The 25,399-nt window shown below is 32.8% G+C and overlaps 1 long non-coding RNA gene across 1 annotated transcript; it reads left to right on the forward strand.

Moving 5' to 3' along the window:
- The first annotated feature begins 3,523 nt into the window (after positions 1–3,523).
- On the forward strand, positions 3,524–9,302 carry LOC134269155 (uncharacterized). Its single transcript, XR_009992512.1, has 3 exons — positions 3,524–3,595; positions 6,955–7,059; positions 9,152–9,302. It is a non-coding gene; the product is annotated as an uncharacterized LOC134269155 (long non-coding RNA).
- The last annotated feature ends 16,097 nt before the right edge of the window (positions 9,303–25,399 follow it).

A 25,399-nucleotide genomic window follows, 5' to 3' on the forward strand; every position in this document is an offset into this window, starting at 1 on the left:
ATCTGCACTGCCTTGACCCGGCTATCCCCCCAGACCCCCAATCTGCACTACCTTGACCCGGCTATCCCCCAGACCCCCAATCTGCACTGCCTTGACCCAGCCAGCGGCTTAGCCAATCAGAATCCAGCATTTTTGACCTCATTTGCATAAAAAGTGCACTCAGTTGACCCACCCAACCAGACCCCTTATACTACTTCCGCTGTTCTAGCATTAAAGTCTCCAAAAATATATACCTGACCTTCATTTTTAAATTCACTGTACAATTCCTCTAGTAATTGAAAAAAATTAACATCAACCTTTTCATAAAAAGAACTATTTTCGGAAGGAATGTAACAAAAAATAAAAATATTGGGGTTTCACATTCGACTTTTAAGCAAATTACACTATCCAACAAGTTTTTAACTAATTTTATCCTTGAACATAAAAAACTTCTATAAAAAATTACAATTCCTCCACCTTTTATTTTTCTGGGAACAATGAAATGTTCGTAACCTACCAAATGAAATTCATCGTCTGGATTAATCCAGCATTCACAAAGACAGATAACGTCGTAACTAGTAATGATTGAAACAAATTCAGAATGAGACAGTTTTTCGGATAGAGATCTTGCTATATTCCAAGAAAGTACTGAAATTTCACTGCGGTCACTCTCAACGCGTCCCTAAGCGTTGCCACTCGCAGTTGGGTCAGGTGGTTGCTCGTCAGTTCTGAATTCCATCTCCTCTGGGTGTTTCTCAGACTCGTCTGGGATATAAGGCTTGCCGTCTACAATAAGTTTGTCTCTAACGAGTTTAACACGCTTACCTTCGGCACGGAGACGGTGCATAACCGGAAGTAGATGTCTCCTTCGCTCGCTCATATCAGCTGGTAGTTGCTCCTGAATGCCGTAGGGCTTGTTTTTCAACATAAATCCCTTGTCCTTTACCATGTTACGATCTTGGGCATATATAAATCTCGCCACTATTGGTCTCCTCCCGTCAGAACGGTATTTTCCAAAGCGATGTACACTTCCGAATTCGATGTAGTGGGTGATATTCAACTCGATGCGGAGAAAATCTCTGAGTTTGGCTTCTGTATCCTCGTCACGTGTTTCATTTCCAAGTCCTGTAAAAACCAGGTTATTTTTCATTGAACGCCACTGTAGCTCCGACACTTTCTCTTGCAACTCCTCCCGTGAACGTCTAAGGTCATCAACGCTTTTGTGAAGACTCTCGATCATCTTTTCTTGTCTCGCTAATTCACGCTCAGCTCCTGAATTTACAGAAGATTTCTCCTTTCCAAATTCGTCGACTTTCTGTGACAAAAAGTCTAAGGATTCCGTATGGTCGTTCGAAGTCGACTCAAGTACCCCGACTTTTTTTTCCAAGTTAGAAACCTGAACGGTCAGCTTTTCAATGACGCTTTTGATATTACTTAACTCGTCTAGTTTGTTTAACACAAAACCTAATTTTTGGTTTGTCTCCAGAACAGTGCCCATTAACTTCTCAACACTCGTGTCCGATTCGGTTGGGCGCCATTTTGGTGTCGACGTAACGAATGGCCGATCCCCTTGCTGTTTTCCACCCTCAGCGTCTCTCGTGTCATTATTTTGAGACCCGTACAGAACATTGTTGGCCGCTGATATTATATGACTTAAAAAAGTCTTGTTATGTCCACCAGAAACATTGTTTACACTATCATTACTCATATCACTCAAATTATTGTTACTTGACCCACTCACCTCAGGGCTCGTATTTGCTTCCCGTTTCTTGTTTTAACTTAACTTGTAGTTATATAGTAGACTAGTGTAAACAGGTTTCTTTTAAAAATGACCAGTGCTTACCGACGCCTATTCACTGAGTTAAAAAAGACACGAGTTCTCAGAAAAAAAATTTCACATGTTGATTTATTTTTAAGAAAAATATTTTTGCGAATGCAATGCATGCGCAAATTTGCTAAAAATTTATCTACAGTAAAAATTTCCAGATTTACGGTATTTTCTTTATAAAATGAGTCAAAGCGTAACAAATACTAAATGCATCACAAAGAAGTAACCATCATTTTCTGACACCTTTAGTATCGCTTACTAAATGTACATTGAGAATTCAAAGCGGAAACCGAAAGAAGTATGTTTCAAAAATTGAAAGAAAAAGCGGTGTCGGCCATCCGAATAATGCAATAACGGTTTAATATGGTTGAAACGACGTCAAACACAATACATTTATTCAAACAACTAAAAATCATTGGAATATATTTAGTCTTTGGATTTCTAATAGTTGTATACGCTTTTTCAACGATGTGTAAAATTTTAGGGACACTAAAAAATAGGAAAATCACTGTTATTTGATGAAAAGAGAACAATGTACTTATTAATGACGTTGTTATCAATCTAGCGCCGCCGGACGGCTGTGCAGCCTGTGTATACGAGATGTATATATTGATGACGCTTGTAAATTATTGTGTTTTTTCTTTTAACTTTAAAAATTAAATCAATGATGGAAAGAAACTTAATAGCATTGCAGACAATTGGCAATGTGGCGAAATAAAAAAAAAAAACATTACGTGTTTCTATGTACATGCGATAAAAATTCAAAATTCATATTTTTGACGTTATCATGAAATTAGCATTAGCTTTATTTATGCCTATAATATTTTAATATAAAGTACATTGTTTTAATTCTTTGTACGAGGGGTGATCAAAAAATTCGCGAACTAATTGAAAAACTTCCATAAAAGAAACAATATTTGGTTTTAGTGTTGATTATATTTTAAATTAGTCCTCTCCGATTTCAAAGCACATCTGTCACCGTTCTGCTCATGCGCGAATCACGTGATATAGGTGGTCACATGACCCCCTCCGTAGGGTTTTGTCATAAAAGCTGAAAGATTTTTCTGAGTTTTATATTTCTTTCCATGTAAGTTAATTTTTATAACAAGAACAGTTCATTTGTCAGAAATGGTCGAATTTCGGCAATAGAATGGATTGATAAGAATTTCCATTCCAAAAATAAGCATGGCGACCATCAAAACCCAAATCTTCTGCAGCAAAACAAGTATCATTTCTAACCATCTGCCTTCCTTTATTGAAACGACCAATCCAATCCTTGATTAAAATGATAGGAAGTCATTTATCTTAATTAACTGTGTACATGAATATATTCTACTTCCAAGAGATTTATGAGATATGAAATGTAATTTTGCAGATATAAAGATAGTTCTCCAACTTTTTAATCACCCTTCGTATATTAACTAAACAATGGTTTATATTAAGATTTTACTGTACACTTTTGCCATTGCGGACTTAATTACGAAAATTAAGCATTTTCCCCACGAAAAGTTTTGCACATATCTGAAATGACATTTTGATTTATTGGTTGCATATTTTCTGTTCTTTTTATCTATGTCATAAATGATTAATGGTGCTGACAAGTAATTTAACTCACGTTTTAATTATTTTTTTTTAACTTAGATTTCAGTAATGATTGGTTAGCGTAAAATCTAGAATGAAATAAAAGGTCCAGATAAAACTGAAAATTATCCTCAGCGGTCTTTCTAAAAATGGGAAAAGTATTAGCTGCATTAGTGTTCCTTTGTTTTCTGCTAAGCATTATTCAAGGTAAGAATTTTGTTAATATCGTTTTGTTTAGTCAAGATAAATTGAAGGATAAAAAATACAAGCAAACCCTTTTTAAGGGAAGTCATGAAAATTTCAACAAAGACATGTTTACTAAGTGAAATGAATAACTCGAAAATTTATTTATCTTGTTATAGTCATTTGCAAAATTGTTTTGTTCAAAAGCATTCTGATTTTACACACAAGTACTCTAAAGTTGACATCAAAAAAAAAATGCTTGAGTTTCTGATTGACAATATCTATGATTTTTTGGAGACCAGGTATTCCAACAATCTATTGGAATTCCCATGGGTACCAATTGCACCCAGTTATTAGCAGACCTATTTTTGTATTCATGTGAAGCAGAATTTGTGCAATATCGTTTGCGTGAAAAGAAAACACTTACTGTGGCCTTCAACTCAACATTTAGATATATTGACGACATACTGTCAATTAATAATGGTAACTTCCATCCTTTATGTGGATAAGATATATCCTGTTGAGCTTGAGATAAAAGAGTTCACAGAGTCTGACACATCTGTTTCATATTTAGACATTTTACTTGAAAAAACAGTTAACGGTAATCTAACAACCTAGCTCTATGATAAACGTGATGCCTTTAACTTTTCTATCGTCAACTTCCCTTTCTTATGCAGCAATATACCTTTGTCACCTGTATACGGAGTTTACATATCTCAGTTGATTAGATACGCAAAAGTATGCTCTGGTATGAACAATTTCTACAAAGAGGTAAATTATCGACTAGCAAGTTGCTGAAACAAGAATTTCAGCAGTCTCGTTTAAAGTAATCGTTTCGTAAGTTCTATGGTCGATACAATAACCTTGTCAACAAATACGATTTATCATTGAGTCAAATGCTGACTGACATTTTTCATACTAATTGTTAGTCCATTGTTTATACATTGAATTAATTGACGACGGATTTTTCCGTTTTGAATTATATTTCCCGATCATTACAAGGAGTAGAAGGCAGATGTGACCGGTCAGCAGAGGATGCTCACTCCTCCATGACACCTGATCCACCTCTTATGTTTTGGAGGTCTGTGTTTGCTCTGCTCCTATTCTGTATTGTTTTATTGACTTTTGATCTGAAATACTGTTCGTTATATCCATATGTTTCATTGTACACAAAAAAATATTGTATTTGTTATTAAATTTTAAGAAAATATTAAAGTTCGAGTTTTCGTGAATGTTATTGTATAACCTCCAATTTCGAGAAGTATTGTTCGAAATATGAAAGCCGGGCCTTTAGCCTAGGCTTTTACATTTCAAACAACATTTCGGGACAGAGGGGGTTAACGGAAACGCGGACTTAATTCTACTACATGTAACAGTTAAAGCACGACTGATCGCTTCCTCAATTGAGAAATGATTATGGTCGCCATGTTGCGGAGGGTCCACACCAGAGGGTCAATTTGTTTCAACTTGAGTATCGATTGCAATGGAATCGAACTCTTTTAGCCTTCATTGGGATAAAAATATCCGTAATTAAGGAAGAACTGTCTTATTTTCGATTCGTGATGTGATAAATCGATTAGCTTGCGTGATAATGTACATTGTACATAAATGCCGAAGGCGATTATGCATAAAATTATCACGCAAGCCAATCGAATGATCTCATCATGAAATTGACAAATCTAAAAGTTATTCTTTATATTTACATGGTATATTGATTTGGCCAATCCACGTGCTCTAAGCCTAGCGTCTGTCACTACATTTGTCCCGCCCCGCACGTGATTTTTCTTAACCTCGCCTATCGATGAACCAGTAGCATTCATGAAGAAATAAAGTACATTAACTATTTGTAATTTTATCATGTGTTTATCTCGGACAAAGACATTGGAAATGTAAATATTTTTTTTATAAACGTGTTTGTATCATTTATTTCTAAAATAATAAAATAACAAAATAAGTTGTCCATTTTATTGCGTTTTTAGTTAATTTAGGGAGTGTAAATGTTGTTGAGAGTTCTATGAAACAGCTCCATTTAAGGGGGCCGACTGGGGTTTCCATCGCGCAATATTTCGCGCATCATAGTAAAATGAAACGTATTTACTGCTTAAAAGCAACTTTTTCACTAAATTAATAAAATTTAACAAAATTAAGATACATGTATAACAGTTTGAAGAATTAAGTAACATTTTCGTATAACTGATTTTTAAAACAATTTTTCAACCGATAGGTATAATGGGTTTTTTGACGATATGATAAACTGAAGCTCTTACAGTTGGGGTAATAATAATATAATAAAAGAAAAAGTATTAAATATAACTCTTGAAATTTAAAACAGAGAAATTAGAGAATCTCTCTATCATTTTTATTATTTTTTTTGTATAAATCCTTTGTATCAGTCATATTTTGTAGTACTCCTAAAAAACATGAAAGTTCGTCAATTTTTGGTATTTTGGGATGCTCGCTGGATACACGATTGTAAAATTTTGTCTTTGTTACATAAAATGTGAAATATAATGTTACTCATCATATATTGTTGTTTGAGCAAAATGAATATTGTAGGAATTGACTAATTTGCTTTAAAGTTCGAAAAATTGGCACTTTCCTATATAATCCTACATTAAATGTACCTGTATTAATTTTTAGACGGTTCCTAAAAAATACATGGACGATAGATTTTACCCAAACGTTGCATCATTCTACACTTAAATCAATGTAATTTGTATAGGGTATAAAAATAGGTTCTCTCTTGTAGTTTTCACACAATAAAATCCCAGTCGGCTCCCTTAACAGACATTTTTTTTCAGCTGTTTTATCCATGTATAATATTCACTGTTTAGAATGCAGAAGACGACCAATGTAAATACATATATGGTCTTAAAAAGCCCTAATTTGTAAGATGAAATGATAATTGTAACTTTTAATGTTTGATATGTATAATATCTGTTATGACGTTCGTGATATGTATATTGCATGAAAACTCCGCGATATCTCTTTGATCTGTAGAAGAATTCATCATGATGTCCTACGTGTACAAGTTATAATAAAATTGGATCGATTTACAAGGCTGAGCTCGAGGACAGAAAGTGACATTTTGAACATCATACAAAGATTCTTTTAATTAAGAAATACAAGAAAATTATAAAAATAAAAATCCTATGAAATAGAATGGTTTTTGGAAATTTATTACAAGCATCATTTACAATCAAAATAGGCACACAATCTTAGTTCAATCAAGGTAGCGTTTTATTTCTTTTCTTTTCTTTTTTTTTTTTTTTGTATTATCTGTCGTTTAATGATTAACAGAAAAAAAAATCAAAGAAAACAAAACATACAATTTCACCAAAAAAATCTTATTAAATAAGAATAATTTTGATGACAATTTTCAGAAATTTATGGTGATTGTGTTGGCTTGTGTGGTTTTTTCTTCGGGCCCTGTCCAAGTGGCTCATACTGCGACTTTAGGTATTATGAGAATGGGAAATGCTGTTCAGGTAAGTATATAATGTCTGTAAAATTAATCTCAATGCTAAATGAGAAGTGTACAGTACCGACCAGAACCAACCTGACACAAAGCAGCCCCAGAGCAGTCCCGAGGACTGCTTTCTGGGACTGCTAAAGCAGTCCCACAGCGGTCCCAGAGCAGTCCCATAGCGGTCCCAGAGCAGTCCAACACCAGTCCCAGAGCGGTCCCAGCAGTCCCAGCGGTTCCAGAAAGCAGTCACAGCAGTCCCAGTGGGCGGGGTATATGAATTTAATGGGTGGCTTTAACTCAGAAATGAGATTTCAAGTAAACAATGGAACTATAAAAGGCAGTTGAAATTGTTTCTGTGTAGTATGCCATGAATCCTTTTATGTTTGCGAAGGTCAATTGTGAAAAGTACGCGCATAGAAACAATTTTAAATAAATTTATTTAAGGAAGAAGGCTTTCACACCTACATGTATAAATTACGCTAAACAGGATTATTTAATCACAATCTTTATGCAATTTCTTAATTTTTTGTGATTAATACTAGTTCCCATATTAATTTTTATACAGAAAATTCAACTTGAATTTATTACATGTATTTTCCACCAGAATTAGCTTTAAATAGATTGTATTATTCCATACTATCGGGTTACTCTAAAGCAGCATTTTATTAAGTATTGGGGTTTTTGAAAAATTCTTTCTAAATTTTACCAAGTATTATTTTTAGTCATGATTCTTTTTACAGACATGACAATTTAATTATTGTCAGTTTTCTAGCTCTATAAAAGTCAGTTTTATGTGTTTTATTTGTAATTGATTTTTACATCTGTAAATCATTAGAATGGAACCGACAGATAATCTGATTATGTTCAAAATTAATTAATTCTTATAGAAATTTAATTTTATAGATTGAAATTAGGGTCATTGTTGACCAGCATGTTCAATGATGTGTAACACTAATACTTGTACAGTACCCAAATAACATGCATGATTGATTTTCTGCCCAAAGGCGATTGACACCGCAGGTGTTGATATCATTTTACACACATTAATTGGCCAGATAAACACAATCAAAACAAAAAAGAAATACATGTAAATCACAATAATTCCCGTTATTTTCAAATGTTTATTTTAAAAATAAATGTACTCTTTTAATGACTTGTTTATAAATTAAAAACTAATTCATTGATACATTGTAATAAATTTCCCAATAATTGTTTACATTATTTATTTTACGGAAGGATGGTAGTATATTTTATTTCATGATCATTTAATTTAAGGGTTGCGTGGAATACTCTTTTTCTTTTTTTAGCTTGCAGGTACTTGTAAAATGTGTAGCTTTTAAATTAAAAATGTTTTATATATAACTGTAATATTTTTTTTTAAATAGTGCCCATGCATATTTGAAGTACACAATGTTACATTAAATAATAAGTTAGGAGTACATGTCGATTTTTTTTATCATAACCCTGTAGTTTATTTTCAAGGATACAAATCTTTTCCTGACTTCCTAAATTAACAACTTTATTTTTTATTGAAAAAATATTCTAAACTACATTTGTGTAAGCATGGTAAGAATACAGTCTCTGAAAATATTAAATAATTATTACAATAATAATCTCTACTTATTAAAAGTCTAAAAGATTGTAAGAAATCCTTGCTTTTTTAATAGATTAAACTCCTCTCTGCTGCAAGTAAGCAAAACAACTGAGAGCCTGCAAATTCAGAATACATAAGGGGTCGGAGCTATCATGTCACTCAGAACCTAAATATCACACATGAGTGAACAAAGCAGTCCCAGAAAGCAGTCCCAGGGACAGCTGGGACTGCTGGGTCTGCTTTTTAGAGCAGTCCCATAGCGGTCCCAGAGCAGTCCCACAGCGGTCCCAGAGCAGTCCCGGGGACTGCTTTCTGGGACTGCTTGGGTCTCAGGTTGAGTCTTGTCGGTATTGTATTTATTTCATAAAACTTTATTTGCATGAACTGTTTTAAAAGATTGATTACTTTTTGTTTCCTTGCTATCATATCATTTCTTTTTTCCTTGGATAGGAAATTGATTAATAAATTTAACTTACACATCTAATAAATAAAAAAAACCCTTTATTTTATATTTCAGACGATTAGCACTATTGAGAAGATATGATTAAGATGGATGATATACGCAGACATAAAAGAGCTTTTTTATTGTAAGATTGTACATTAATAAATCACTTTTGCTAATTAAGAAATAATTTCTTGAGCAGATAAAATGATTTCTGAAACTATAATCAGAAGATTGTTCTATCATACTAATACATACTACAGCTGTGGCTGAGTTTGTAAAGCAGATTCATGAGAAGCGAATGTTCGTATGGTTGTATCTCAGCATTGTGTACTTGAATTCACATACAGTAGTGTGCCTTTGTTCTTTTTTTATTATTCTTTGTTCTGAGAATAATATACAGGCTATTATTCTATTTGCTATGTTTCAACAATCATTTCATTTGGTTATGATGCAAGCTTTTCAATCAAATCTGCAAAACACTTAAGTTATAATTGTCATTTTAGACAATCTAATGCAACCCAGTAAATAACTGTCTTTCAAGATAGTCAAACGGATAAAGAATTTAATCCCAAAATCATTTGTTATTACCCAAAATAAGAACACACAAACCTTTCTGCAGGTACATCTTTTGAAAAAGGTATATGTTTTAAAACCATAAAATTTTTTTGTATTTAATACACTCATTAAAAAGTAAATACTGAACTGTACAGAGAAACAAAAAAGATAGAAAATGGTTTAGAAGTATACAAAATTTTTGATTTTATTGTAAAATTTTGCTAAATGTTATTGAAAAAAAAATATTTTAACTGTAATTGTCATGTTATGCTATATAATTGTTTAACATAAATGTGTAATTGTTATAAAAAAATTTTTATGAATATCTTTTTCTTATTATTATTAGTATGGGCGGCGGAAAGGGTAAAAAAAACGTTTATGCAAAACTAACAACTAATTTTATTAACATAATGCAATACAAAACAGACAGCCTTAAAATCAAAATCAACAGACTCGTTTACAAAATCAACAGACACCGATGCGAAACCAACGATCACCAATGCAAAACCAACGATTATTCATTGAATTGTCGCTAGATGGCGTGCAAAAAACATACATTACTTGAATTAACGCTAACGAAAGTTTTTCTACGTCATCATTATTTTTGTACTTTCATAAATCCCACAATAATATATCAGGATCCAATTGGCAAACCTAGGAATGTATTATAGAATAAATTATCGGTATCGAAATCGTATACATGTACTAGTATAGATCGGAATACATATAATAGGGGATCATATACTATATATAGTAATACATTATATACCCATTTTTATCTATTAGCAGGCACGTAGCATCGTTTTTGAAAGTGGGAGGTCCAACCAGAGAAATATTTTTTTTGACTTACCTAAAAAAAATTGACAAGCAAAGAAAAAAAAGACCTAGCTCTATGGGGGTGGGGGGGTAGGGTAGTGAACAACTTTTTTCAAGGCCAACTTTCTTTCACTTCCATTTTTTTCCTCTATTCCCTTGTTATCAATATACTGTGATGAAAGTGGGGGGGGGGGGCAACCATCTTTTAAATGGACATATTCTATAGAACAGGTAATGCTGTGGAAAAAAGTGCCCCCCCCCCTGGCCCCCCTGTTGCTACGTGCCTGATTAGATTGACCTTGTGTATATTTTAGGGAATGACTTGAGTACTTTAAAATAAAAAGAAAAGAAATTAAGGCAAGATGTGTGTGTATCTATATCTATTTTTTTACTTAAAAATAAGGCGAAGGAATGTAGTAATAAAAGCGATTACCCTAGGTTTGGGGGATACTGTTTTCGGAGAAATTAATAATAATAATAAACTTTTGAATAAAATTAAAACTATCCTTTCAAATATGTTTTCCACATTTATTACCAAACATTTTAATTCATGTTTAATCAACAAGTTATCAAAATCTTGTGAGACTTTGACTGAAACTTCATGAGTTATTGATATTGATATGTCGACACCCCCCCCTCCCCCCAAAAAAATCATCATCTCCCTTGCCAATCAGTAAAAGCCTTGATTATCCTGCTAATCAGAGCACCTTTTCTGTATTATGTAATTCATATCTGTACAGGCCCAGATCCTGTTTTTTTTTTCGGGGTGTGGGGGGGGGGGACACCCCAATAAAAACAATCTAGCCCATAATTTTCTTGAAAAGCAAAAAAAAAAAAAAAAAAAAATAGAAAATAAAATAAAATTTAAAAAAAAACTCAAAACAAGCAAACAAATAAACAGACATTCACTCCTTTCCCAAACGTGAAATACCTATCTGGGGGAGGGATGGGGCGAGGTTAAATTCTTTTAAAGCTTCATACATAGAAAACTAGTACTTTTCATAGCCACTTAGCACATCGCTTATTTGATGAGGAGTTTAAGCATTTTTTTGGGGGGAGGGGGGGGGGTCCAAGGTCATTTAAAGTAAACTTGCTTAGTGTAAAAAAAAAAATCTCTGCAAAATCCAAGGGGTGTGGGGGGGGGGAGGTCTGGGACTCTAGATCCGAGCATATCTATGTTATTGAACACTGCGTAATTATTGGGCAATGAATGCAATTTGATAAAATTATATTTTACTTATTGTCTAACATATATGAACCATATCTGAGCGAAATAATACTTCCTATGATCAATCTGATTAAAATCAGATCCTTTGATTCGCTCACAAGTAGCGATCTATGTGAGCGGATCAAAGGGTCTAATTTTAATCAGATTGCTTCCAACATAAACTTATTCTAAAATAATTTTAATAGACTTTATTTACCGGTAGTCGTTACGGTACAAAGAAAACCAAAAATGATACAAGTTCAACTTGCCAAGTGAATTTTCAGTATCAACAAATTATGTTATGCATGAACACAATAAAATAATTTTAAATGAACTTTTTAAGAGTGTAAGGGGATTTGTTTCTTTCAAAAATTTTCTCTTGGGGAAAAATACCAATATCTGCTACTGGTTTCTTGTAATATATTTACAGTCGTTTGAAGATGTCTTGCTGCCTCTAATATGTTTGAATTTTAAAAGTCCAACATAATGCTATTATCAGAGGTCTGCCAAATGGATGTTGATAGACAATTTTGCGGGATTTGGACCCGGACCACAATTATCTTACATATATGGAGTTGTAAAGTTAAAACATGTGTTTTGTTTTCTTTGTTACTTTTTTAAAAAGATTCATTTTCAAAATATTTTTACCACAGGACAGAGCAATGTGTCAGATAAAATATTCACATAAAAATAGGGGAGTTCAATGTGGAAATCCCTGATAATTATATAATAAACTCCTGACGTCATGACCTCCGAATACCTCTAGCTTGTCTTTAATTAAAAAGTGTAAACAAACCAAATGACCTCTCATTTCAATACATATTTCTATGCATAATTTATGCTTGAAATGCACCTTGATGCATATCTTTATAAACTTTTGACATTAAACTTTTATTTTATACCCAGAAAGTACAAAAATAATGATGACGTAGAAAAACTTCCGCGCCATCTTGCGTTACTTCAGGTAAAGTATGGTTTTTGCACGATATCTAGCGACAATTCAGTGAATAATCGTTGGTTTTGCATTGGTGGTCGTTGGTTTCGCATCGGAAATCTGTTGATTTTGCAAACGAATCTGTTGATTTTGTGTTTAAGGTTGTCTGTTTTGTATTTCATTATGTTTATAAAATTAGTCGTTAGTTTTGCATAAATGTCTTTTTTACCCTTTCCGCTGCCCATATATTAGCTCTTACATTTTACAAATTAAGGTTAAAGACATACATGCAATATTGCAGCGAAAATATATAATCAATATTTCTAATAGTTATAGACTTTAAATAATCTTAAATAATAAATGAAAATTGTTTGGGCTCAAACTTATAAAAAGAAATAAAAATACACAAAGATCATGTAGATCAGTTTTCCAGATAATTCAATAATTCTTGCCATTCCGTGTAGAAATCTTCTAATTTTCCCTTCGTACAATATAGAAATTTTTTAATATATAATTTTTCCTTTAAAGTTAAGTTTATTAATATCTTCTTATTGCGAGGGTTGTTCGTGGACAGGCTCTAGTTTTATAAATAGAAACATCATTTACCAAAAAAAAAATCTTCTATTTACTTTGTTTTTAGCATATTATTCCTAATTTGCATTGGTAATTAAAAATTTAAATCATTTAATGTAATATTTAATGTTTTGATACTAAGTTGTCGTTAAACGGAGCAGTAGAAAACGGCCCGATGTTGGATTCCTAAGAACAAGTCTCAATAGAAAAACACCGACATCTTACGAACGAACGTAACTTTCCCTAACTTCCCGTACCTCGATAGTTTTCTCGGGACCAGTGATTGTACCCATATAAAGTTTAAAATCGGAAGAAATAAGTATATGTGTAAAAAGGAACGGATAGTGTTTTAACCATTTTGTTTTTGAAAATTGCTCATGTCAAATTTTTTGTACTCGCATACAATGTTTTAAAAAAGCGAACAAATAGAAGAAAATGCACCATAATACTTTAGACGGATTAGGAAACACGTTGGTCATGCGTCAGTGGTTAACGTATACAAACTACTCGTAGTGTGCGCCTTGTTCATTTGGGGAAAGGTAACTTTTCACAGCTTAAAAAAAAGAAATCAATGCAATCAAGTCAATAGGTAGTGCGCTTGATAAAGTGTCTTGTATTGAAAGAGAGAGAAAGAGAGAGAGAGGAATTATTATTTTTTAAATTTATTAAAATATCACTTCAAAGAAATAAACGAGCATTCATGGTAGACAGTATCTTCTTAGATGATGTATTAAATGGCGATCTTAAACTAAATTATCTTGGGCTGCTTTTATTTAATGTCATGTTACAGGCCTGAAGCAAGCAATATCAGTTGGGGGGGGGGGGGGGGTCACAACCAAAAGTTTAGAGTCACTTCCACAGTCTACCAAATAATTCCTTGGGAAGCCAAAATGAAAAATTTTTTTATTGAGGGAGATCAACTATACTTTAGCTAATTTTTCTATAATATTACATTGTTCATTTTTCGACTTCATTAGGAGGAGGCTTATCCCCAACCCCTCAACCCCGTTCCTACATACGACCGTGTGTACATGTATATCTGTTCATATATGTGGATTATTAAAATAGGCTTAAAATAAGCATTTATGTAGGATGGTGCATTTTTCCTAGTAAAGTTCTTTTCTTTGTTCTGTAGTTGTTCTCCACTATGTCATTGTTTGTTAACCATGCATTATTCGTCAAAATATAAAATTAGAAGATACACTTTATACTTTTGACAACAAGAGAGTTATTTTAACCGAAGGTCCAATATACATATAAAAATTATAACCGAAATTATAACTTGCTTCATTTGTAAGGAAAAATATGTATTCACCATCCTGTTGTTAAACAAAAAAAGATAGATTCCAGAATACCGACAATAATATATACGGAGTTTTAAAAGTGTGAATAATATGCATGAAAACGTAGTTGTCACTTAGTTGTCATGGCATCCTTCAAAAGTATGTGCACACATATGCTTATCACAAGTGCTTTTAGACCAGACAACTTCCCCACCACGACCTCCAATATACATACCGGGTCCCAATATATTCATAGTTGTCTTCTTTCATAAATTAACCGTCTAGTACATATTTGCGATGTATTTCACATGCAAAATCCAAAAGGTACATAGAATTCACTTTCTATTTTAAAATAATCATGCCCGTAGTATCTTAAATCACCTCTGACTTTTTAACTGCAGGTATCAATGTGGTAAATTGTAAATGATATTAATGAAAGAAAACCAACTAAATATTTTTGGACCCGGATTTATATAATTATATTCCAGGGGTTAGGGGAGGGGGGACATAGGTCCTATGATGGCATGCTAATATGGAACTTGCTCTCATACACATGTATCTTAAATTATGTCAAAAACACAATTCACTAAACTTCCATTTTTGCGCCGACCCCCCCCCCCCCCCCCCCCCCCCTGAAAGTTGGGGATATTAATTTCGGTCTGCCCGTTCGTCTTATAATTCTGTCTTCTGTTACACTTTTGTTTCGAGCAATATCTCGAGAAGCCTTGAGCTTTCACAGTGAAATTAAATAATAGCTTTGAGTCTGGGATGATAAGGGGGCGGGGGGCAGTGAGTCCACTAGCACCCGTGAGAATTATACACTGTATAAAGATTTTTAAGATACATGTTTGCAAGAAGAAGCTTTATCAACCGACAAATAACGAATTGGCATCCCCTGAATTTATTATATGGCTATAATACATGTGTATTAAAACCATATCAATTTTATTTTTCGCAGCAATTTTATTATTTGAACAAGAATTTCTTTAAAGTTTTGGGTTTTTTGCAATTTAATTTTAGACCACAACTCCTCATTATCCCGACCACCTTCGTAAAGTACCCCCCCCCCTCCCCTTTCGACCCCTCCTAGATCCACACATACTATTATTTGTTATTTCATGCCACAGAATGACATTTTTAAAATTTTCCTTTCATTTCCCTTCTCGAACCCCTTTCCTCGTTTAAATGTCCATTGAAATGTATTGTAGCGTCACGGTAGCGACTACGACAGGACGTGGCTTTGAGGTATCTTGTGGGGATTTTTTCTATCGAAATCCCAATAAAATTGAAGAATTCAATAATCCAACCGTGAATACAATAGACTACAATGACTGATCCCCGTTTTTGGTTACGTTCGTTCGTAAGATGTCGGTGTTTCTCTAATAAGGCTTATCTATACCCGGTTACTCGTCAAATTTCGAACATTTATTAGAAGCCTGAAAGATTAAATTTTATAATTAACAAATGTCTGTATTTGAGTCATCATCTAAAAATGTCGACTTACTATAGATGTTATGGCAGTATACGACGCTGCGTTTTCAAGATGGGGTCCTTTGATTTTTATGAATATCAAAAGAAATCACTGACAGGTACACACTTTAAAGTTTTCGTAAGCAATGAGCTCAGGTTTGTTCAAAGTCGAGTCTGAAATACAGTATAATGTGTATATTATAAGAGGGTTGTCCCAGAAAAAGGTGAACTTTTTGAATATTTCAAATAGTATTCAACCAAAACTCTTATATCCATGCTGTTGGAAAATGATCTTTTTGCTATTTTGACAAAATAGTATAGGCATATAAAACATTATTTAAAGGGTATTAAATATCGGTGGTCTGCGCACATTTTTTTTTACTTTTACGAATAGCATTGTCAATGAAGATTTCTTTGTTGTAAGACGTACAATATGGAAATACAATGTCACAAAATTTACCTACATACATGTACTTTTATAATTTGGTGTACTCATGTTTAAAAACTCTTTATGACAAATATATGATGATATGTGCAAAAGAACTTTGATTTAGACATTGTCAAAAATGGTGACGTTAAGCGGTAATGTAGAGCACCAAATTATCAATCTACACTATGTTGAATTTCAGCTTTCCTGACCCAGTGGTTCTTTAGTGGTTCTTTAGAAGAAGATTTTTAAAGATCTGTTCTATATATTTCTATGTAAAACTATGATTCCCTATTGTGGGCCCACCCTACCCCCAGGGGTCATGATTTGAACAATTTAGAATTTCAACAAAAATGCTTTGTACTAAGTTTGGTTAAAATTGGACCATTGGTTCTTGAGAAGAAGTCGAAAACGTGAAAAGTTTACAGACGGACGGACGGACGACGGACAAAATGTGATCAGAAAAGCTCACTTGAGCCTTCGGCTCAGGTGAGCTAAAAAGAAAAGTACGTCATAGGCCCACGTAATTAAAGACCGTTGTTAAACAATTCGATCACTTGGGTTTATGATCGGGATTGTAAAATTGCCTATCAAAGAATTTAAGTAGTACTATGCGATCTTTTGGTAACTCAAGTATTTGAGATGTATAACTTGGAAGCTAAAAGAAAATCAAACAGTGCGAATTTATGCTTTAATGAATTTTATGAAACTAGGAGGCACCTTTCTAGAACAAATTCACAAACACTACGAGCTATGTTTTGACGTCATCATTGTTGCACCGACAGCTGATTTGTTAGATTCGTTTACATGAGAGGAAAATAGTATTTATAGAGACATTTCATTGAATTTTTAGGCATTTTTCTAAAATGTTCATCATGATTTATGGTAATTTTTAACTTTATAGTCGTGGTGAAACAAAAGATATTGAAAATGTTCGCGTTTTTCTGGGACAACCCTCGTATGAGTGAAAATATCTTTGTTTAACAACCTTGTGCTCTATGTTTTCTAATTAAAAGTATTGTTATTTTGAATCTCTTTGATCACTTCATTTACTTAAGCATCGAATTCATATTTTGGGATATCCTCGGTCCTATTACACTCCTGGCCGTGCCGACAAATTGAATACCGCGCATTAGAAGAATAATCAGTATCAGAGTTATCAGTATAAATACATGTTGAGTTTTGAAGGTGACTTGATGACGGTGAATGCAAGTCGTTGTTGTTGTTGAAAGATGTTTACGATTAAGTGCGAGGCGTCTTCAATGCTAACAGAAGTCTAACGATATGTGAAGTTTCATAAATTAGACGATCTTTAAAAAATAAATCAAAGGAAATATTTTTAAAATAAAAACTAGTCAATACGACTCTAAAGATGAGATTACATTGAGAAAATATGACGATTTTTTTTTATTATAAACGCTTGTTTGCACTTATGACGTCTTTTAAATAGCAAAAAATTTTAAAGCTTGATAATAATATTTTCCAATATCTGCATTTTTTTGTGAGAATTGATAAACAATACAAAAAAGTCTTAAATAAACCTTAAACCCTTTTTTTATTTACAGAAAGAAAGTCCCTGTTATAGAGGTTGTCCACGAACTTTACAGATAACCCTCGTACATGTACTAAAAAAACATGTAATTATTTACACTGAGTGATTTTTCTTTATTTCTTCAATAACTTTTTCCTTTTTCACGCAACTTTTGCTAGAGGGAATTCTTAATCTAATAAATAGAGGGTATGAAGACAACGAACAGTATTCAATATCAAAGTCCTTAAAACAATACAAAATAAGAACAGAGCAAACACGGACCACCGAAACATCAGAGGTGGGATCAGGTACCATGGAGGAGTGAGCATCCCCTGCCTGACTGGTCACACCCGCGGTGTGCTCATTGTCATGATCAGGAATTAACGGAAAAATCCGTCGTCAATTCAGTGTATAAATAATGGACAAACAATTGGTATGAAAAACGTCAGTCAGCATTTGACTCAATGATAAATTGTATTTGCTGACAAGGTCATTGTATCGACCATAGAACTTATAATTACAAAATGATGACTTTAAACGAGACTGCTGATATTCTTCTTTCGTCAACTTGCTTGTCAATAATTTACCTCGTTTTAGAAATTGTTCATACGTAAAGCATGCTCTTGTGTATCGAATCAACTCCGTATGCAATTGATGAAGGTATATTGCTGCATAAGTATGAGAAGTTGACGACAGAAAAGTTAAAGTCATCACGTTTATCATATAGCTTGGTTGTTAGATTACCATTAGTGTCTTTTCAAGTAAAATATCCAAGTATGAAACAGAAGTGTCGGACTCTGTGGTATCTTTTATCTCAAGGTCACCAGGATATATCCTATCGACGTAGGAATGGAAATTGCCATTATTTATTGACAAAACGTCGTCGATATATCTAAATGTCGAGTTCACGCATAAGATTTTGCATAAATTCTGCTTCATATGAATATAAAAATAAGTCTGCAAATAAAGGAATTTGTACCCATGGGAATTCCAATAGATCTCAAAGATACATTCTTGGTCTAACAAACATGTACATATAACAAACCGTTTATGAAATTTCATGTGATATTTTATTCCTCATAGAGAGTAATGAAAAAAATCCGTCAATGTGGAAATTCATTCCAACATCTTGAAACTAATTCAGTGAATTTGTGCCCTCCCCCCCCCCCCCCCCAAGTTTAAGAGCATGTACTGATCAAGTGAGGGGGGGGGGGGGGTCGGTGTCCGGACTACCTGGAATTTCAAAGTTATTAAATTTGAACACTGTATACTGAAGCAAATACTGGGACCATAAATGGTTATGGTATAAAATTTTATTGCAAAATTAATGCTCAATCATGATCTATTAATTAAAATCTAGTCCTTTGACCTATAGACGTCAAAATTAATAGGGGTCTTCTAAGTCCATAGGAAGGGGAGTTGTTATGTAAAATCACAAGTAAAAGCTCAAAGGCTTCTCCAAATATCGTGCGGAAACGAAAGTGTGACAGACAGAAAAAACAGCTAGACGGACGGACAGACAGACCCAAATTAATATCCAACACTTTCAGTGAAAGTGAGGAATAAAATCATATATAGTGGGAAAGTTAAACTATTAAAGTAATGGCTAAATAGGACAATTTATGTTTTATTAAAACTTCATGATAAAATAGTGATCAGTTTATATAAAAAAAAATTAAACTTCGTTGCCAGGCAAATCTGTAAGCATTTAACATGTAGAACAACTAACAGTATACTCAAAAGAACTTTATTCGGTAATAACCAATATTTGCTTCCCAAAATCAAACTTTGACAGAGAAATATTTAATTATGTTCTGAAGTAGGGGGATATACTGCTGACTTCAAAACGCTGAATAATTTCATAAGCAATGAAGTCATATGTTTGAAAAACGTCACGAAAATGACGTAAATTTAAAATTTCCATGATTTTTACAGAAAAATGTATATATAACGTTGATATTATGATCCACCCTAGAAAACAGATCAAACCATAACTTCTTCTTTTTTTCTTGCTTCTCAGGAAATTCTGGTCTGGAACCCCCCCCCCCCCCGTCCCTCCCAGAAAAAAAATTCTGGATCTTGTAACTGAATGTAACGTTGGTAACGGGGGATAACTCTTCAGAATGTGAAATTCGTCTATTGTAGCATCGGATGACCTTTGATCCTTTAAACTTTAACCTAACCGTTTGCATTTCAGACTATTTTACCCAAATCTATACCAAAACTTGTACTTACCGATTGTTATTATTTAGTCCCTGTCATCTTCATGAAATATAATCCAGTTAAAACACAAAATGAAATAATTCCTACCGACATATATGCAAATACGCACACTAGTATCCTACTGCACGTGCAGTGAAATCTAAAATGATAATGCCAATGGTAAAACTAGTACTTAAGTTGGGTACGTGACGCAAGCCCAATGTGATGCAGGTGTTCAGATACATGTATAGTGCAAGAACAAATTGAAAATTATCATTTACAAAAGATGTTTTATTTGAGCTTTGCAATCTAGGCCTATTTGCAAAAACAGACAAATAAGGTGTGTTTGTGTGTGTGTGTTGATGGGAGACGGGTGGGGGTTGACTATTAAATTGATTTTGTATATGGCAGCTTTCAAGAAGTTTCTGCCTAATCAAATATAAATAAACTTCGCACATATTGAAAAATTCATCAAAAACGCTTTACACTATATTGGATAATAATATTTGTTGTTAATCTATATGAGAAAATAGATTTAAAAGGTTCCAATTATGTGCCAAAAATCCCCCCCCCCCTTTATCAAACCTAATTTACATCATTAATTTAATTCTGTAGTTTAATTTCCGACTGGTAATGCATTAAGAATATGAAATACCTATAAAATGGAGGCCCATGGGTCACATGGTCACTACCTGCAGATCTGTAGCGTTATGGTTTTATATATTAGTCTTTGACTGCAGATCCTGTAATGCAAAAATGGTGCAATTTACGGCGCAATATTTTTTGCGCACTTCTGGGGAGAATTTCTCCACTTTCCAGCATCGGTCAATTTACTACCTTTCACTCCCTAATTCTAGGCACATTATTTAATCAATCTGTATAATTTATTTTATCCATCTCCCAACCTTGATAGTCGTCTCTACTCAAGATAAACTCGCTTGATTAAAATTATTTGTTAGATTGCTGAAAATTCACATCAAGCGAGTTTATTGCATGTAGAGATTGCTATAAATGGCTGGGAGGTGGACAAAATATACATATTGGCCAGAGAATGTGTCTAAAATTAGGGAGTGAAAGGTAGTTGATTGACTAATGCTAGAAAGTGGAGAAATTCTGCCCAAAAGTGCTCAAAAAATATTGCGCGTAAATTGCACCTTTTTGCATATGGGGATCTGTAGCGTTATGATCAAAGACAAATATATAAAACCAGATCTGCAGCTACATGGTCACCTGAGCATATTATGCTCAATTTGATGAATACATGTATTATGTAAATTATTGAATTATATTAACTTTTTCCTTGGTAAAGCCCAATATGAAGAAGTGTGCATTTAGAGGCAAACACCTTAGTGCGGGTATTACTGTCTCATGACAGCATCTAGTTTCTCTTTTTCCTTTTTTCTTATGACATTTTAATTTTTTTCTTTGTCCTGAGGAAGGGACAGGGCGTCCCGAAAATTTGACAATTCTTATTGTTCGTGTCGGATATATTAATGAGGCGACTGCAGGCAGATTAAATTGTTTTTACATACAACTTACTTCTTAAAAGACGAAACTTTAATCACTGTCAACAACATACTCTGTTAAATGCGAAAACCTGAGAAAATACAGTAGCAATCAACATGTGATTTAGAATTTAGTCAGAGAATCGTTTAAACACGCCTCTATCCATAGTTACATGTACGCAGTTTTGAAGTAATATTAGCATTATCTAGTTTTCAATTCTCAATTAAAAAGGACGTAGACTCTTGAATTTTAAAGACGTGTTGATTCATGATGATTTCGATCATAACCAGTTGTTTAAGTCTTACTATTAGATTCCTCCCATGGAAATTAATGGACCCCCTCCCCAAATTTTAATCCAAAATTGAATACATAGTCATTTCTTATGAGCGTTTTTATTCAAAGTGTGCAACAAATCATTTTTCACACATAAATGTATAATTTGTAAATTCATTATGTGTATTATAATCTGCCTCAGATTACGCTGTCCTTGCACCAATTGCAACTTTAGATAGTATTACGGAAACACGAAATCTAACTTCCCTATCTAATAAATTTTCATGAGTCTCAATCAATGTAGATTAACACACCGGGTATCCTCAGTGTGAGCATTTGGTGGTAGGGAATCTGTTATTGATGTCCATTTTTCATGGTAAATTGTTGTTCTTTTTTATATTATTGTAATTATAAGCTACTGAGTATTCAATGTTTATCGAATACATTTGATTCCATCATTTACAGAACAACTTAGATTTCCATGTAACTTTTTCAACGTGGGTAACCCGTATATAAAGAAGATTCAATGACTAATTAAATGTGTTGACACAATTATTGTTCGAGGATGTAAATTCTTGGAAAACGATGATTCCGAAATTAACAAACATTTGTCCCCTGCGAACATTTATGCCTTTACAGTATAAAAATAAGAATTCAAGAAATAGAATGAAACTATAAAAACATTAAAAGCATTTTTTTAAAATAAATCTATACATGGCATTTACCACTGAGACCATTTTTTCAAATATTGAAGCTTTGCAATTAATTTTCAAATAATATATGCTTACATACATGTATTTTGCATAAACCTTGATAAAGAAAACATAAAGAAGTCTCAGTTAGCTTTAATTCCTTAATAAAATTCTTCTAGACATATGTCACATATACGAAGAAATGTGCTAGCTAGAACTTATTTTCATCTGTTCTATTTTTATAATTTAGTGGTGTTTTTTTTCTTAAATTTCTTAAAAATTCACTTCATGATTTTAATAATTTTATAACATTAAATAAACTTAATTAAGTTACTTACCACGATAATTCGTGACACTAATGGTAGAGCAGTACATAAATTCAGCAGGTCATACATAAATCAACATCTGAATAAGATATAAATGTGGCTACTTTACAAGAGGTGTCCCAGATAACCTCGAACTTTTTAATATATTAAAAATATATAGGTGCTCGGCGCACAAAATGTTTTTACCATCATGAATGGCATTACCAGCCGTTTTCTTTAAAACTAGCTTCTAGTTTCAAATAATGTTACAAAATTTACTTCACAGAACTTATATAAAATATTTATGTGTGAATATTTCTTATTTTGAAATTGATATCATTAATAATAAAAAAAAAAATGTCGTTACATATTTAAAACTACATGTATTTATTAAATATTGTCTAAAATGACGACGTCGGACAAAACATTTAATGGGCGTACATGTACCAAAATATCACGATATGTTACGTTGAGCAGAGTATTACTCCTGCGCGTTGTTCATAAAAATTGTTTTCTTGTATTGTGTTATTAATTTCATCTTTATTCATTACAATACTAGAAAAAAAAGATGGGATCGATAGGTGTATCCCACAAAGAAAGAAATCGCATACAGGTTTATTTTTTCTGAAGTCTCAATCTCAATTTACCATCATGTGGAGGGTTCGCTCCTCGATCGGAAATTTGTCGGTACGAACTGCAGCAGCTGCAACTGTTCTTAGGTTGAAAAACACCAAGCACTAGGCCATCTAAGTTGCGTGTCTTTCGGTGAGACCTTAAAAAAGGACATACTAAGTCAGAAACGTACTGTGATTCCTACTTTTTACTGACAAACTTAGACAATTACTGACAATGTGCTGTCTTTACGGAAAAACTTGGACAATTACTGGCCTTTTTACTGCCGTTGTTGATAAACTTTGAAAAGTGCTAACAATCTTATTCGGTGTTGATAAACTTAGACAATTACTGACCCGTTTACCGTCCCTTCTGGAAAAAACTTGGACAAGTACTGACAAAGTTTGCAAGGATCTGCAAACATAAAGGTGTCCCCTTAGCTGAATATATCGTATGGCCTTCCACGTCCCTATAATCTTTGTTGGTTTTTCGGTAGAATTAGCTAAGATGATAAGAACCAGAGCTAAGTAATAATCTTAGTTGTTTAAATCAAACATTTTATGTCAAAAAAATACGTGATTCTTTTCATATGGAAGTAATTCAATGAGTTCGCGATCTTTATGATCACCCTCGTAAAAGTCATCTCTAGTTTTCTACTGACCGCTTTTCAAATGGGAGGTAGCAAACAAATTATTAAATACCGGTAGATCCAGTGAAGACTTCTGGTTTTTTTTCATTTATTTTAGATCATTGTCTTAATGTGATTCTATAAAATAAATGGATTAGAGTGTACTGTAAGTAGTTTTCTATGTCATGGAATTTAATAAAATGCTTAAAGAATGCTCGAAGAATTGCGTGACGACGAAGTTTGATTTTTTTTTTCTTTTTAAGAGTTAAAAGTTTATCAATTTTTTTTGTTGTACTAGTATAAGTATTTCTTGAATTTTTTTAAAGGAAAATTCATGGAAATTTACAATATTTGCCTTTTTTATCTCAAGGTTCATTTTACATTGTCCCATGAAGTTATAATGACAATATCAACACTTTCCCGTCAGATGTGGGTTTTTTACTATTTTTTTTTTTTTTACAAATTATATATTGAATGTTAAAATCTTAGTACATGTCTCAAATGAGATTTCATATTACATCCTGTATATCTATCATTTCTATAACATGTTGAACAATTTGTCCTTTATCTAAAAATAAATAATAAATTGAAAACAATACTACCTTGGGATCCTTTAAATTCTGATGCAAGCTAAATTCTATTGGTTCGTTGGGCGTAATCAGGTGCGTAACTCGCAGATTTAATGAATAAATAAGTTGACAAAATTAATGTTATTAGAGATGTAAAATCGTGGATAACAATTACCCAAGAAATTAATGATTCCCCCACCCTAAACATTGAAGATTCCTCAGTGTAATATTAATAAGGAAATAAAATAAAACTGCATGTATCAAAACAAATCAAATTTTTATCTGATTAATCTACTTGACATTTAACATTAAAATAATTTTGCAAACATTTTTAAATTGAGATTAATTTCCAAATATTTTCTGATTACATACATCATGTGCTTACATACATTATGAATCCTAACGAAGAAACCTGAAGTCTCAATATGCTTTTATTCCTTAATTCGTTTACGCTTTACATAATCCGAAGCGCTGTGCCGGAAACTATTTTTAATTTTTTTTTTTGACTAAATGATATTTTGTTTGATTTTTAAAAAAATTTTATTTTATTTAAATCTTTTCTAGACAGCATTAAACTAGTTAAAATGTATATAAGGACAGATGATTAAAAAATGGATGATTGAATTGAACAATTTTGACTTAATATCCTCATTGCAAATGAGGCAATTCGTAAATTTTTCAGAAAATCAGTTTTTGAATTATATTCTAATATATCCTTAAAAAATGAACAAAATAAA

Source organism: Saccostrea cucullata, unplaced genomic scaffold (genome assembly GCF_032062105.1).
Source record: "Saccostrea cucullata isolate Sc308-1 unplaced genomic scaffold, CSIRO_AGI_Scuc_v1 ctg9540, whole genome shotgun sequence".
Lineage (NCBI taxonomy): Eukaryota > Metazoa > Mollusca > Bivalvia > Ostreida > Ostreidae > Saccostrea > Saccostrea cuccullata.